This window comes from Vanessa tameamea, chromosome 13 (assembly GCF_037043105.1).
Source record: "Vanessa tameamea isolate UH-Manoa-2023 chromosome 13, ilVanTame1 primary haplotype, whole genome shotgun sequence".
In the NCBI taxonomy this organism is placed as follows: Eukaryota; Metazoa; Arthropoda; class Insecta; order Lepidoptera; family Nymphalidae; genus Vanessa; species Vanessa tameamea.
Genome location: NC_087321.1, coordinates 7,303,695 through 7,317,246, shown reverse-complemented (window position 1 = coordinate 7,317,246; position 13,552 = coordinate 7,303,695). Strand labels below are relative to the sequence as shown.

The 13,552-nt window shown below is 30.5% G+C and overlaps 1 protein-coding gene across 2 annotated transcripts in view; it reads right to left on the bottom strand.

Annotated features, from left to right (window-relative positions):
• Positions 1-13,552, bottom strand: part of LOC113403364 (alanine--glyoxylate aminotransferase) — a 336,845-nt gene that overhangs the window by 12,251 nt on the left and 311,042 nt on the right. The gene's annotated exons all lie outside the window — the stretch shown is intronic.

Genomic DNA, 13,552 nt, shown 5'->3' with positions numbered 1-13,552 from the left:
TTGACGTAATAACACTAAGTACCTCCTTAATGTAATTCATAATTCATCAATACCGGCAGTAATACTTTGTACTCTTGTGTTTCGGTTTGAAGGATGAATGAGCCAGTGTAATTACTGGTTTAAGGGACATAAGATCTTAGTTCCCAATCGCATCCCAGGCGCATTGGCGATATACTTCTTACAGCGCTGATGTCTATGGGCTATCCATTTGCTAGTTCGCCTACCTATTTTAAATATATGTATATATTACAATATAGTATTATATTGTAGATCCCATTTAGAAAAATAAAATTGGGGCACCATTTGTAAATTTCAAGCGTGCGTGTTTTCATTTCATTTCAGTTGTCTAGATTTAAATAACGACCTCCGTAATCGAGTGGTGTATACACCGGTTTTCATGGGTACGCCACTCCGAGGTCCCGGGTTCGATTCCCGGCCGAGTCGATGTAGAAAAAGTTGATTAGTTTTCTATGTTGTCTTGGGTCTGGGTGTTTGTGGTATCGTCGTTACTTCTGATTTTCCATAACACAAGTGCTTTAGGTACTTACATTGGGATCAGAATGATGTATGTGATGTCCAATATTTATTTATTTATTAATAAACTAATGGTCGATTGTAACATATCAGACAATGTTCGTTTGTTTGTCTTATATTATTTAAAAATAGAGTGATAACGAGTTCTTAATGTGTTTTCTTTGTAACGGATCAAATGACAAAGATAACTCACACAACGAAACGATTACTTCAAAGCCATGTCATATTTTTATGATAATTAACTTCCCATTAGTATGCACTTCCATTTTTATATTTAGAAATAGTTGTGTTACGCTAATCTAACTAGCTATTATGCTATACATCTCAGTAGTCTGGGTTCAAATAAAAATAATTGGACTTATCTGTTAATAAATTTACGTTACGTTTACATAGTGTACATCTGTATTTTCACCAGTCATTTTGTATTGGAGAGTCATCAGTTCATTAAAGCCCTTCTCTCCTGTAATAGTTTTATTATTACAACACAATTCAAGCCGAATATCAATCACACACTGACATAAATTTATATAATAAAAGGTACAGCCATATTAAAAAATATAAGCAGTCAATACATTTAAAGACTTTATTTTCTTAAGATAAATAAATTTTCATAAAAGTTTTGAACATTGGCTAATCTGAGCGTAACAGCCCATTTAAATCTAGCTAGTATGTTAAAGCTCGTTTCTAATGCTATTAAATTCGGACGTAAAGTGAGTGCAACTGCGGCTTCCTGATTAGAACAACGGGCTTACTTGCGCTAAATAAAGTTAAATAGATTTCTTTTAATGCAGTTCGTTCATTTATTACTGCAATTAATATTCTATATTCGTAAATAAGTTTTGATACTGCAATCTATCGTTTTTAAGGTAAATATATAAATCAATGAATATTTTACTGCTACGTTTTGGTTAACATGCTATTGCAAATATAATACTTAAAAGGTAATTAACGAAAACAATAATGTTTTAAAAATATATACGTTACCTTCTTCCATAGTACATTATTGTTATCGTTTGACTATTTTTCTTTCTCTGCTATCGTTCTGACAAGACTCATTTTACTTTTATAATAAAATAGTTTAGCCAAACATTCAAATTCTATAATAATATGAAGCGGTTTTCTAATCTAATTTTAATGTATTCCTAACGCAGTACTTAAAACAAAGTAAAATATGTTTAATTATATAAGTAGTTAAATTTATAAATAAAGACAAACAAATAAATTAATTACATTTATAGAAAAGAAAATATTGATTCATTTGTCATCAATGCAACATTAAACAAACATGTTTTTCAACTGTATTTCAAAATAAATAGAGTTTATTAAAATTTAAATACAATAAGAGTTTTTGATTGCGACCACAAAGCTTTTAAATTAGTAAACTTAGTGGGCTTCCGTCCCGGAAAATGTCTTCCCAAAGATCTTTTCGTAAACAAAATGTAAGGCTGAAAACAAATTTTAAATTAAATCCCCTTTTCTCCGCGAGTTAATGTCCCGTAGGACTTTTCTCTGGTTTTAATTTCCGGAGAGTTTTCATTGAGGAAATAGTTTGATGGGCAGTTATTTCTATTTAGATTATAATGTGTACATATGAATAACATACTAAAATAAACAAAGCAATCATATATGAAATTAATTGAAATTAAAATGAATGCTAGTGTTTTATTCTTTCAAAAATTAAATTAGGATTATGTTTTAATGAAATTTTATCGTGTCTTTCTGGTTTTTTTTCAGTTACTTGATTGCTTAGAATTAATTGTATTTAATAACCTTTTTTATATTTGCTATCGATGTTTGTAAAAAATATCATAACAGTTTTGTAATTGCTTACAATTAAAACTGCAATTAAGTATACCTTGATACATATTATTGTAACTTTTGTTGGTCATTCTAATAAAAATACATTAAAATTTACGAAAATTATATACATTTAAATCTGTTCGTAGTTTTAAATATATTAAGGAAACTACGGAAATGGAAATTGTACATTTGACTGGTCACTGACAGCTATAAACAAGATGTAGAAGCAGGAGGGAAGTCACAACATACAACAACATTAACATCCTGTAAATTTCCCACAGCTGGGCTAAGGCTTCCTTCTACGCTGCTCCAATGCTGGTTGGTGGTTGGACACATGCTGATTTCCTCACGATGTTTCATCTTCACCGTCGAGCATGAGATGAATTATAAACACAAATTAAGCACATGAAAATTCAGCGGTACTTGCATGCTTAAGTCCGCAAACATCGGTTAAGATGCACGCGTTCTAACCACTGGGCCGTCTCGACTCTCAGGGAAGTCACTCCTTGTACTAATTACGACCTAGGTTAATTCAGTAGTTTTATTGCCTGGCAGAATATTTGTTAGAATATTTAGTAATTGCATACACTGAGCATTAGTCGATGTAAGTCACATCGCCGGGAGGCCATTATTTTTACAGTTCGTTTCGCCGTTCGTGGCCCACCGCAATTTTCATTTAGTTGACTTCACTAAGTTCTCGTTGCGTTGAACGAGCTGCTTCTTGTTTTTTTTTTCTTTAAAATAAAAATAAAAACCGAATAAAAGCTGTTCGCTATAAAATCCTAACATAAAGTTCAATCCAGGTCATACTGACCTGCAAAGCAAAGAATTTAATTTTTGTGAAATGTTATGACTTTTCAATAATTTTAGTATTCCATTTTGTCCAATTCTTTTCTAATTTATGTACTTTCTTATTTATAAACAATGAAGAAATTCTTATATGTTAATTTAATAAATCTTTTTATAAAAGTGAAATGTTTTCAGCCATTTCTTCTCAGACGTTGAGTCACTGGTTTGAAGATAAAATCAAACTTTGATTGACATTTTGAATAAGTCCAAACTTTTTACATTCGTTAAATCGAGTTTAAAACAAAGGTACTTACGAATATTTATCCTGTAAGGAGAATATTATTTTGTCTAAAATTCCAAATGGTTTAAGTTTCGGTAACTCCAATTTTGAGTTATATCTTTTGGAACATTTTTGGGTTAAAATTTGCATGAGAGATACTGAGATTTCGTGGAAGTTATTAAATACTTTAAAAAAATAAAGGATAACGCGTTTCTTTCGTAGAAAAAGTTGTGTGCCTTTTTTAAATACTAACAAATTTAAGAATTACACACAAAACACTTAATGTTATTAAAACAATAATAGTCTAGTAATGAGATTTAGTTGAAAATCACAAATGCTTTATAGCAAATTGACAAATGTGTGAGTTTTTAAGTACATTAACAGCAAAGCCTGTTCATTGGTTTATTTCTTCCTCCAGTTAAGCGTAACGCTGGTGTTCATAGGACTATAGCCTAAAGTGTCAGGATCGAACATGCGGTTTTCACATCACTAGAGCGTTAAACTATTGACGTTTCGATCTCGTTCGAATTATCTAAGAAGTCAGCTCTGAAGTGTAAGTTTTTTATTTTCATCAACCAATTTTTTGTCGAATAGTCTATGATCGGGATTATATTACTGAATCATTACGTCAAGAAATTTGAAATAAAGATAAGTTAGATAAAAACAAAGGTATATAAGTAAAATGTTTTTAAGAATAATTAAATTGACGAGGATGGAGTCGAGGGTAAGTGCTATAGCTGAAAAAATTAATTTATTAATTGAGTGAATTATTTTTTACTTTTAGTATTTTAAATGAGAATTTGAAAAATTCAGCTATCTTTAATCTCTTTAACTGGTGTAGGAAGACTTATCGATCCGATAATTGAAATTGCAATTCGAAATTTGATTACCACATATCTATCGGCTAATGTCATTTGTACAAGAGTTGGTTTAAATCTATAATCAATTATTATATATAATACATTATATTCAGCTGTTAAGTATCTGAAACTCACGTAGCAAAATTTAATTATTCCTAGTAGTAAATACATAGCTTTTCCAATTAATGATGTAGGTCATGAATATTATGTTATACACATTTGCCATAATTCCTGAGTTACTCTAGATATGTTACAGAGAATATGAGATTCGTTGAATAATTATGTAAATAGAGTCATAGCGAGGGTTTTAATTGTGCAGCTGCGTTTTAGGAAGCTTGTACAATTTCAGCAGAATGCGAGAAACAAATAAAGATAATTCTTAAGCGTTCACAGAAAATACGATCTGACGATTATGTTTGAGCAGTTTATTCGTATTTTCTTTATATGAAAATATATTTCTATACGCATTTAATTATTTTCGGATTAAAAAATACGTGAAATCTTTAGTAATAAAATTGTTATAGTGAAACGGATAATTGATTAAACAATTATAATCATTTAGAAGAAATAATAATTAGAGCCGATTTACGAGAAAGAAACATTTGATTGGCCTGATTATTCTGAGATTCAGTTGTTTATTTTCTAATTGTGAACTGTGCGATTTTGTATTTTATTCAAGTCAAAGTCAAAGATTTTTACCAAATATACAAGCATTACACTAAATTTATTTATTACTGATTTGGTCATATCTGAACTATTGTGTGAAATAGACAATGTTAGTCCAATTTTATAATATTTCCTAAACTAATACTTTCAAATAACAAGAAATATTTATAGGTATCAATTTAGAAGTTAAACTACTGACTATCCATCCGCTTGTAAGAATGGCAGTCATTTATCAGTGTAAAGCCACTTTAATGTTTTCTTAGCAAACTGACCGCGTTCCAACAACATGATATCCTGTAAAATTGATTACGTTTTCTCCTCTACTTATATTATAGAAATTTATCAGTAAGCAATTTATCCATATAAATTGCAAAGTATTTATTTTCTATCTATATATTTGTTAAAGCAGATAAAGTGGAAAAATCAGTGGAAAAACACGTCGATGTTGATCTTGGAACGAAGGTCGAGGATTCAAATCCGAATATATTTGCTACGAAATAACGGGACGTTTTTTTGTTATATCTTAGGGAAAAAACTACTAGACCACACGCGGGCGAAACTATTATACATCTATATCTGTATATTTATACACCTATCTACATATATATGTAACAGAGTTGTCGATATATATCCGTTTCATCGATAGGAAAATAGGCAACTGAGATATTGACATTGCATATTTCAATTGAAAAATTTAATTATATTTCTTTTCGAATTGATTCCAGGATCAAGAATATTTTTTATCAAACTTGATTAAAGAACATCTATCTGCAGGACAAAAGGTTACATGTGCAATGAGGAAATAAATCAATTACGCACTGCCACCCGGGGCCATGGAAAATAATTGGATTTTGTACAAAAGCGCACTGCAGGGATCTCTAGTTCATTGTCTAACATTTCTTGATGTTACGAAAAAGTTACTCCGACATTTAGAACGGAACCTAATGGCATTTTTTTATTTTTATAATATAATTGTTAACTCTATTACAAAGATCAGTCTTAAGAACATATAAAACATAATTTTATTTAAAAAACATGTAAATAATGGTAAAGTGGCAAATAATTTACTAATTAAATATGTTTAGGCCTAATTTGAATTAATGTCACCTGTTTCAAAGCCGACTGTCATGGCGTCCACGCTTATCGTACTTGGGTTACCTCGGTGGTCCTCCTCGCCCATTTTCGAGAGCATTGTGAATAGATATTTTAATAGGCCGGCCTAGGTTGGGGTGTTATTGTACTATAGGCAAATCCCGTAATGTCCGTCGACGAGACAAAGTAGCTATCGCGAGATCAAAAAACTAATAAAAGCTAGGTACATTGTGGATTTCTCATATCAAATTTTATTGGTAAAATAATTTAGGCAGATATAAACAACATAGCTGAATAATGTCACCACTATTTTGCATTTTATGCCAACTTTAACCACGTATTCTCATAAATTACCCTCGATACTAATAAACAAAATTAGTCTTCTGTATATTTAACCCAATAACATTGGCATGTAGTTAAAACGCTTAAAAGACCTATAGCTATATTATTTTGACAATTTCATATACTTTAAACATATTATGAGGTTTGTAATCATCGACCTAAACAGTTCAGTTGACACTAAGATCGTGAAGGTTCACACAATACTGGGAAAGCCATTTATCCACTCAAGTCATTCTGACACGTATTACAGGATTAAGCTTTGCATATTCCACTGAGAGCCGTCTAGCTCTGCCTAGCGCCGCCCAGCGACGCCTAGTGTAGAGGTAAATCTGATTACTTATTCAACTGGAGCAATAAATCGTCAACTCGCTACAGTCTTGCTAACAATACTCTAGATTAGTTATGCGATTCAAACTGTGGAAATGTAAGTCACTGTACCTACGTATTATGTTCAATTTTGTTATATACTTGTACATACGACGAGTGGGTCTCGCCTGTAGATCTATGTAGCATCTAGTTTCATAAGTAAATATTTGTACGATGTATAATAAATTAAACATTATATAGTAATTACAAATTAATTTTATAATTATTAAAGATCTCCTATCTAACATTAACGAGCTTCTTGTCGATTCTTCTCTGAGGATATAATCTAGTTTAATTTTATCTTCGATTTAATCTAGTTTAATGAGCAAAAATCCATAAATAAAAATGCAGTTTTTTAAACTTTTGTCATGTGACACAAAACGCTCTTGATTGGAAGGGTTTATGATGACGTCACTTGCTTGATAACCTAGTTTGCCTACCATATGTGCCACAGATTACAATACAGGCAAGTGACGTCACCGACCCCATTGCAGTGCCATCTTGTCAAAGTAGCGTTTTTGCGCACTATTTAAATATTGAATTTTTGATTTGATATTTTTCAGCAAATATGTACTAGAATTAACAAACACTACTTTTACTGGGTTCCTTAACCTCTACTAAATAATATAAAATGGATTTTAAAAACCAGTCAAATAGCCTATTGGTGCCCATATTCTTGGAAATCTGATAAGCGTATTCCGATTTTATTTAAAGCGACGTTTCATCAAATGAATTTATAAGTTGATATTGTATAACCGTGAACTAAAATGAATAAAAGCAATTTGACTTTATCGATAAGAATAATAAAAAGAGTACATAGTTGTTATTATATATTATAAGAGGGACAGAGAGCACCAATAAATCAAGATAAGAAAATAGGCGAGAAAAAACGACAAATAGTGAAACAGGAAATAATTTGTTTACACGGACGTTGGAAAAGATCACAATATAATATAATATTTAGAAGAAAATAATAGTAATTTTTTAATATTAGCCGTAATAAAAAATATAAATAGCGCAAAAGTTATTAACGAACTACGATAAAGAATTTATTATTTTATGTAAATATAATACTGGTAATGGTAAATATATTCTACCTACTTTTAGATTATGCAATAAGAAAACGGATAATATTTATAGGGTCTGTGGTAAGTGTTTTATTTAAAAAGTTTGTGTTCTTGTTAAGCAATGTTTATTCTTAGTAGCATGTTGCCTGACATAATAGATATATGTATTATAAAATAATTCGATTTGTTAATGGAAGTAGAACTTTGGATCTAAAATACTATACACATTTTTCACCACTACCAATTATTAGCAAGGTGTTTGAAAAAAAAATATAACGAAGTACTGGCCAGAAAGCTATGCCACTAAAGAAACAATTAAATTAAATTTGAATCTGTAAATGTGAGACTCCCTCACGGGTCTATTTTTGGTCCAATTAACTTTCTTATTTATGTAAATGGCTTGTCCTGTTTGGTAGGTAATAAACATCAAAAATTATTTCGACACTACCGGAGAGAGTTGAAGCATATTGTCCAAAAAATTTCAAGGCACGGGATGATAAAAACACTCAGCAGCTACTGAAAATTATCTACCATATATATAGTTTTTTATAATAATTTTTGATTCGAGGATTTAAGTCTAGGTCCTCGGTTTCTGCAATTTTATGGGCTATGCATTTCAGCTAAGCCAAAAATATGATATAACGTTAAAAACGAAAAAAGGAAATTATTAGAGCAACTTGGCTCATTCTTCAATCTTCCATACGTTCAGACTTTTGAATAGGGTTTAATACTTTCAAGTTTTTCATCTAATTTACTACAAATAGTTGAAGTTATTTTATCGTACAGTTTCAAAATTGTAGGTTACAATTTTTTGAGGATTTAAATTTCAGATAAACGGTGATATGACATGAATCTGACATCGGTGATCTTGACATGAATAATTTGAAATGATGTTAACTTAAATGAAAGTACGTACGTACATATATCAGCAATATAAATCAATCTTATTTAATATTCTTATCAGCCAGCATCATTGTAATGGACAATAAATGTAAAGGGACTAGAACTGCTAGTCAATTAATAACCTCATTCTCAATTAACAACATCAATTAATACGTTGGGACATATAAAAAATAAACTAAGCCTGAAAGAGTAATCTTTGGTTAATTTTACATTTTTGAAACATAAAAATGCTCTATTGATATCTAAACGATGAAATGATGAAACCAGATGAACAATGTGGTGCACTTTATCCATTGACTTTAATAGTGTAAGTAATGCACATCTTAAGCCTTCAATGGGTCGCCAACTACGGCCCCGAGCTATTCTTATACCTGTTAACTTGGCTCACTCACAATTAAAAACCAAAAAATGGCCTAAAATAAACTAAAATTAATCGAAGATCATGACTTACATGTGCTTATTACATGTGCTTAACTTATTCTAGTAATTTTTTATCTCGTGATAAATGACGAAGGAAAACATCGTAAGGGACCCACAATTCGTATGAAAATCTGCTACATATGTATTCCATAGCTCGCTGCTCCAAGCCTTAAATGAGGCTTTAGCCCACGCCTGGGACATGTGCTACCTACCATTCAAACAGAAACATAGAAATAAAAAGAATTGCTATTTAGTGGCAAAGTAGTGCATCCACTGGAACAATATTAAGTAATATTAATATGATTATTTTTATTAATATATTACTCCGAAATATTATTAATAAAATTGTTACTTACAAAAACTCTGTGTTATTGTACACAGTCGATAGCATAATATGAACTAGCATTAGCTTGATTATGAAACAATGTCTTTGTTTAGAATACATATATAAACTTGATTGTAGTACAAAGAGGCGTAATTAAGAGCAGGATATTCGAAATCAAAGCGAAGTTTAATAGAGTGTGGCTACGTGCTTTAAGGTGAATTGAACTGCGACCTCGATGCTGTATAATTTCTGAGCGTGAAATTTCGAGTATAAATCAAAATATACAAATATCAAAACGCCTCGTTCGAAACTGTGAAGATAATTTAAATTGCTTGTAAGTTTTGATGATTTAAATACTTTAAACGATTAAAATAATTTACGGAACTAAATGATGAATTTAGAATATTTTCTAGTATAAATTACCAACTGAAATTAGTGTATCTGTTTCACAAAGCTGTTTTTGTTAAATTAATTAACCTTGCTATGCGGGCTGAACGAAAGAAAAACAACTGTCTTTTTAAAAATGCTCGTAATAGTGTTGCCAGTTCGGGAATACTAATTATGGAGGCGGCTACCGAAAAAAAAGTTGGAATCATTGTTCCTTACAATTACCTGACACCGAAGTATTAAATCTTAATAAAATATAATATCCTCAAATAAAATAATCTGCGGATTATTTGCTGTTTGGAAGGACGATGGACAGCTAACGGATATGGGGATATTGCTTGATTTGTATACTTTGGATGTTTTCTTATTATACTGTAAATTTATTACAAATACGTACTATTGTAGCTATTTATATTCTCAGAGCTCAAGACTAAGTTGCGCAATGATTTTAACAGAGTTAGAATACCTAATGATATAACTGTATTCTTGCAATAATATTAATTTATATACACAAAATCATATTTTGAAAAAAATAATTGCAATTACTGTAAAAACAAGAGAAGTAAAGAAAATCTTCCAGAATGTAGTTTCTGCTACATTCATTTAACTATATTAAAGACCCATGGCAAGGCTAAAGATTTTTAAATTTCATGTTATAATACTTTGGTAAATAAAGCGTGTTACTCGGTATAAGATTATGTACATCATAAAAACACTGGAGTTAGCAATGACCGTATAAAGACATACTGTAGTATATTTAGTATCAGTATTTAATAAATAAATAAATTGAAAATGGAACGAACATACCTACTCTTATTACCCATTACATTCACTTGGGAGATTAATATACAAAAACGCTGTATCAGCTTTATTTTACTAATTAACATAAACCTAAATACCGATTTATATATTTCTAACCTTCAAAAATGACGAACTTCCACATAATATTCCTACTAAATTAAACCTTTTAGGTTATGAATTTCCAAAAAATACTAAACATCCGTCTTCAACTCATTATTAATATTTCATATTTTTAACATCAGAAATGACGAACTTCGATATAATTTTTTACCTCCCCCCTAGAAGATAAATTATAAAAAGTCCTCCTTAATCCTACGTTCCATTAGGTAATCTTGTGTAAAATTTGATCCTGTTAGACCCAACGGCTAAGGCTGTACGTTGTATGTCAAATGAAATCAAATCAAAGGTCAGTCAGTCATTTTAAAACATTATTAAGTATATTTTGATTTTTATAAATAAAATTTGTAATGCGACACGGAATGTGACTTTGAAAGTCAGTTTTAAGAAATACTTAATATTAACTGAAGATTTATTTTTTAATTAATTTTTTAGTATAGTAATGAATTTAAGTTTTAAATTAAATAATATTTGTAAAACAATCCATTCTTTGTCCAATATTAGAATTCGATTCACTGTAAATGTGTAAAAATCAATTTATAACTGGGTTGCCGCTGTCCGTCCGTCCGTCCGCTCGAGTGACGGTAATTTGTCAATGTCCAACGTAAAGTCCCTTTAATACGTTCTTCAATACATGGTTTGCTACTACGGCTCACTATCTGCTGTCTGATAGAAAATTAATAGTCATTTTCTTATTTGCAGAAAACAAACTGATTCTTTGTGGCGATTAATATTAAAAAAAACAGGAGTATTACAGCAAAAAATATACTAAAATTGGTCAATCAGTATGAATTGTTTACAAACACTACACTTGAATTTTTAGAGTTTTTTGTCAACAATACTTTATGTTTAGATTTTGAATGTTTAGTTTAAAAAAAAAACGGTTTATATCTATGAATATGTGGTAGGATTATATTAATGAATATCATTGTATTAGAAATTAATTACAACTAAACGAATTTATTTAACTAATAATTTATTAATTAAATGTAAACGATGTAGTAAATTACAAGATATTCAATCATAAATTAACGAAAATACAGTTTTTCCCACCTGCTTCAAAAGTAAAAACGAAACTCTTGTTGAATCATCTTGTGTGTTTGTCAAGACCATTTCGAGGTACCAAGTTGAAATAAACACCTCTCTAAGTCTGATATGTCCTAGGGTGATGAAAAAAATCTAATATCTAATTGTTAAGGATACGGATCTAATATTTAAAGGATACGGCCTTTAATGTCCCTTTAGTGCCTTATATTTTGATACACGGGAACAAAAGCCTATAGGTATTTACCTACAAGCAACATCATGTAGCGCAAGTAAGGCCAAAGTCAAACGGCCAAAGGCCAACGCGCACTTGCCCGGTTTTTTTTTATTTTGGATTGGAATTACGTCCATGATGTTGGTTTATTATGGAATATTTATTTCTTACCCATTTGAAGCTTTTCATAAGTAAGTTTTTTATTATTATATATTCGACTCTCGTCTTTGTTGTGGGATATAATACATATTATCAGTTGCTAAGTCTTATCTCATATAAGTAAATAAATTTGTGTAATATATTTTTGTAATGCACGAATAAAAATTAAATAAATATATATATATTCTGGTGGTATGTGAAACGATTCGGACGTTCCTTAAGGCAGATTTTAAATTTTACATTTAAATAGTTTTATAGTTTTCTGGGCCTATTGTAAAAAAATGTACAAGGTCCGACAAACGAGTTCCTAGTTCTATGATTTCGGGTAATAGAACTTATATTACAAGATTATAATTGATGTTATTTTATATAATGTAAATACTAAAAAAAACGTTTATTTTTAGTTGTTTGTTAATACAAATATATATTGAAAAGCGACAGTCAATATTTTAAATATCTTTTTACTTACATCTTAATTATTTCGGGGTCAGGTTATAAAATGCATAAATACCTCTCTTCTGCAGAACAAAATTATTTATTTAAATAAATATATGCGATAATATAAACTGTTTTGATGTTAAATTTTGTCTACCAAAAGCTAAATCCACGCATAAATCAATCTCTCAACGCCTAGAGGCGCCGTGGTAATATTCTTGGCTAAGGTAGATCTAATGTACCGTGATTCACCACGAAATTTATGTTCATTTGCTTTAATTTATGTTCGTACAAATGAAATGTTTAATTGTTTAATTAAGCTACATTTGATATTGCTTCAAAAACAGTAATCATTTCAGTCGAGTTTGTGTTATATTAGGTTTTTTGTGTTATATGCTGGATGAATAGAGTTCAATGTTTTTATAAATAACCTTTGCCTGATGTCTTCGGGACTGATTTTGGCCACGGCGACTAATATCAAGAGAGATCAGTCAACTACGCAGGGCATATTATGGTGGTGAAGTATGAGCGCAAACACAGGTGCACTCTCTATTCCCTTACTGCACAGGACCGGGAGTGTACACAATTCCAATTTCCAGGCTCTGGGTAGTTACTGACAAGCTTTCGATAGAAAAACTAATATCTTTTATCGGTTCGATTCGGGATCGGAGCCCAGGATCGGCGGCCTTATATCTAGCCACTAGACCAATGAGGCAGCCAAACCATTCACCAAGTTGACAATCAGAATTCCTTAAAAACTGCACTTAATTTCGGATCTTGTTCTTAGTATATTTATCATATTATTATCATGTCCCTTGACGACGTAAAGATCACAACTCTGAGAACAAAAAAATATTTTAAAGAATTTTAACAAATACAACTGTGTAGGAAGTATCATTGTGTATAATAAGCGCACGGCAACTTGAAATGAGCGGGGATAGCTGAAGCTAC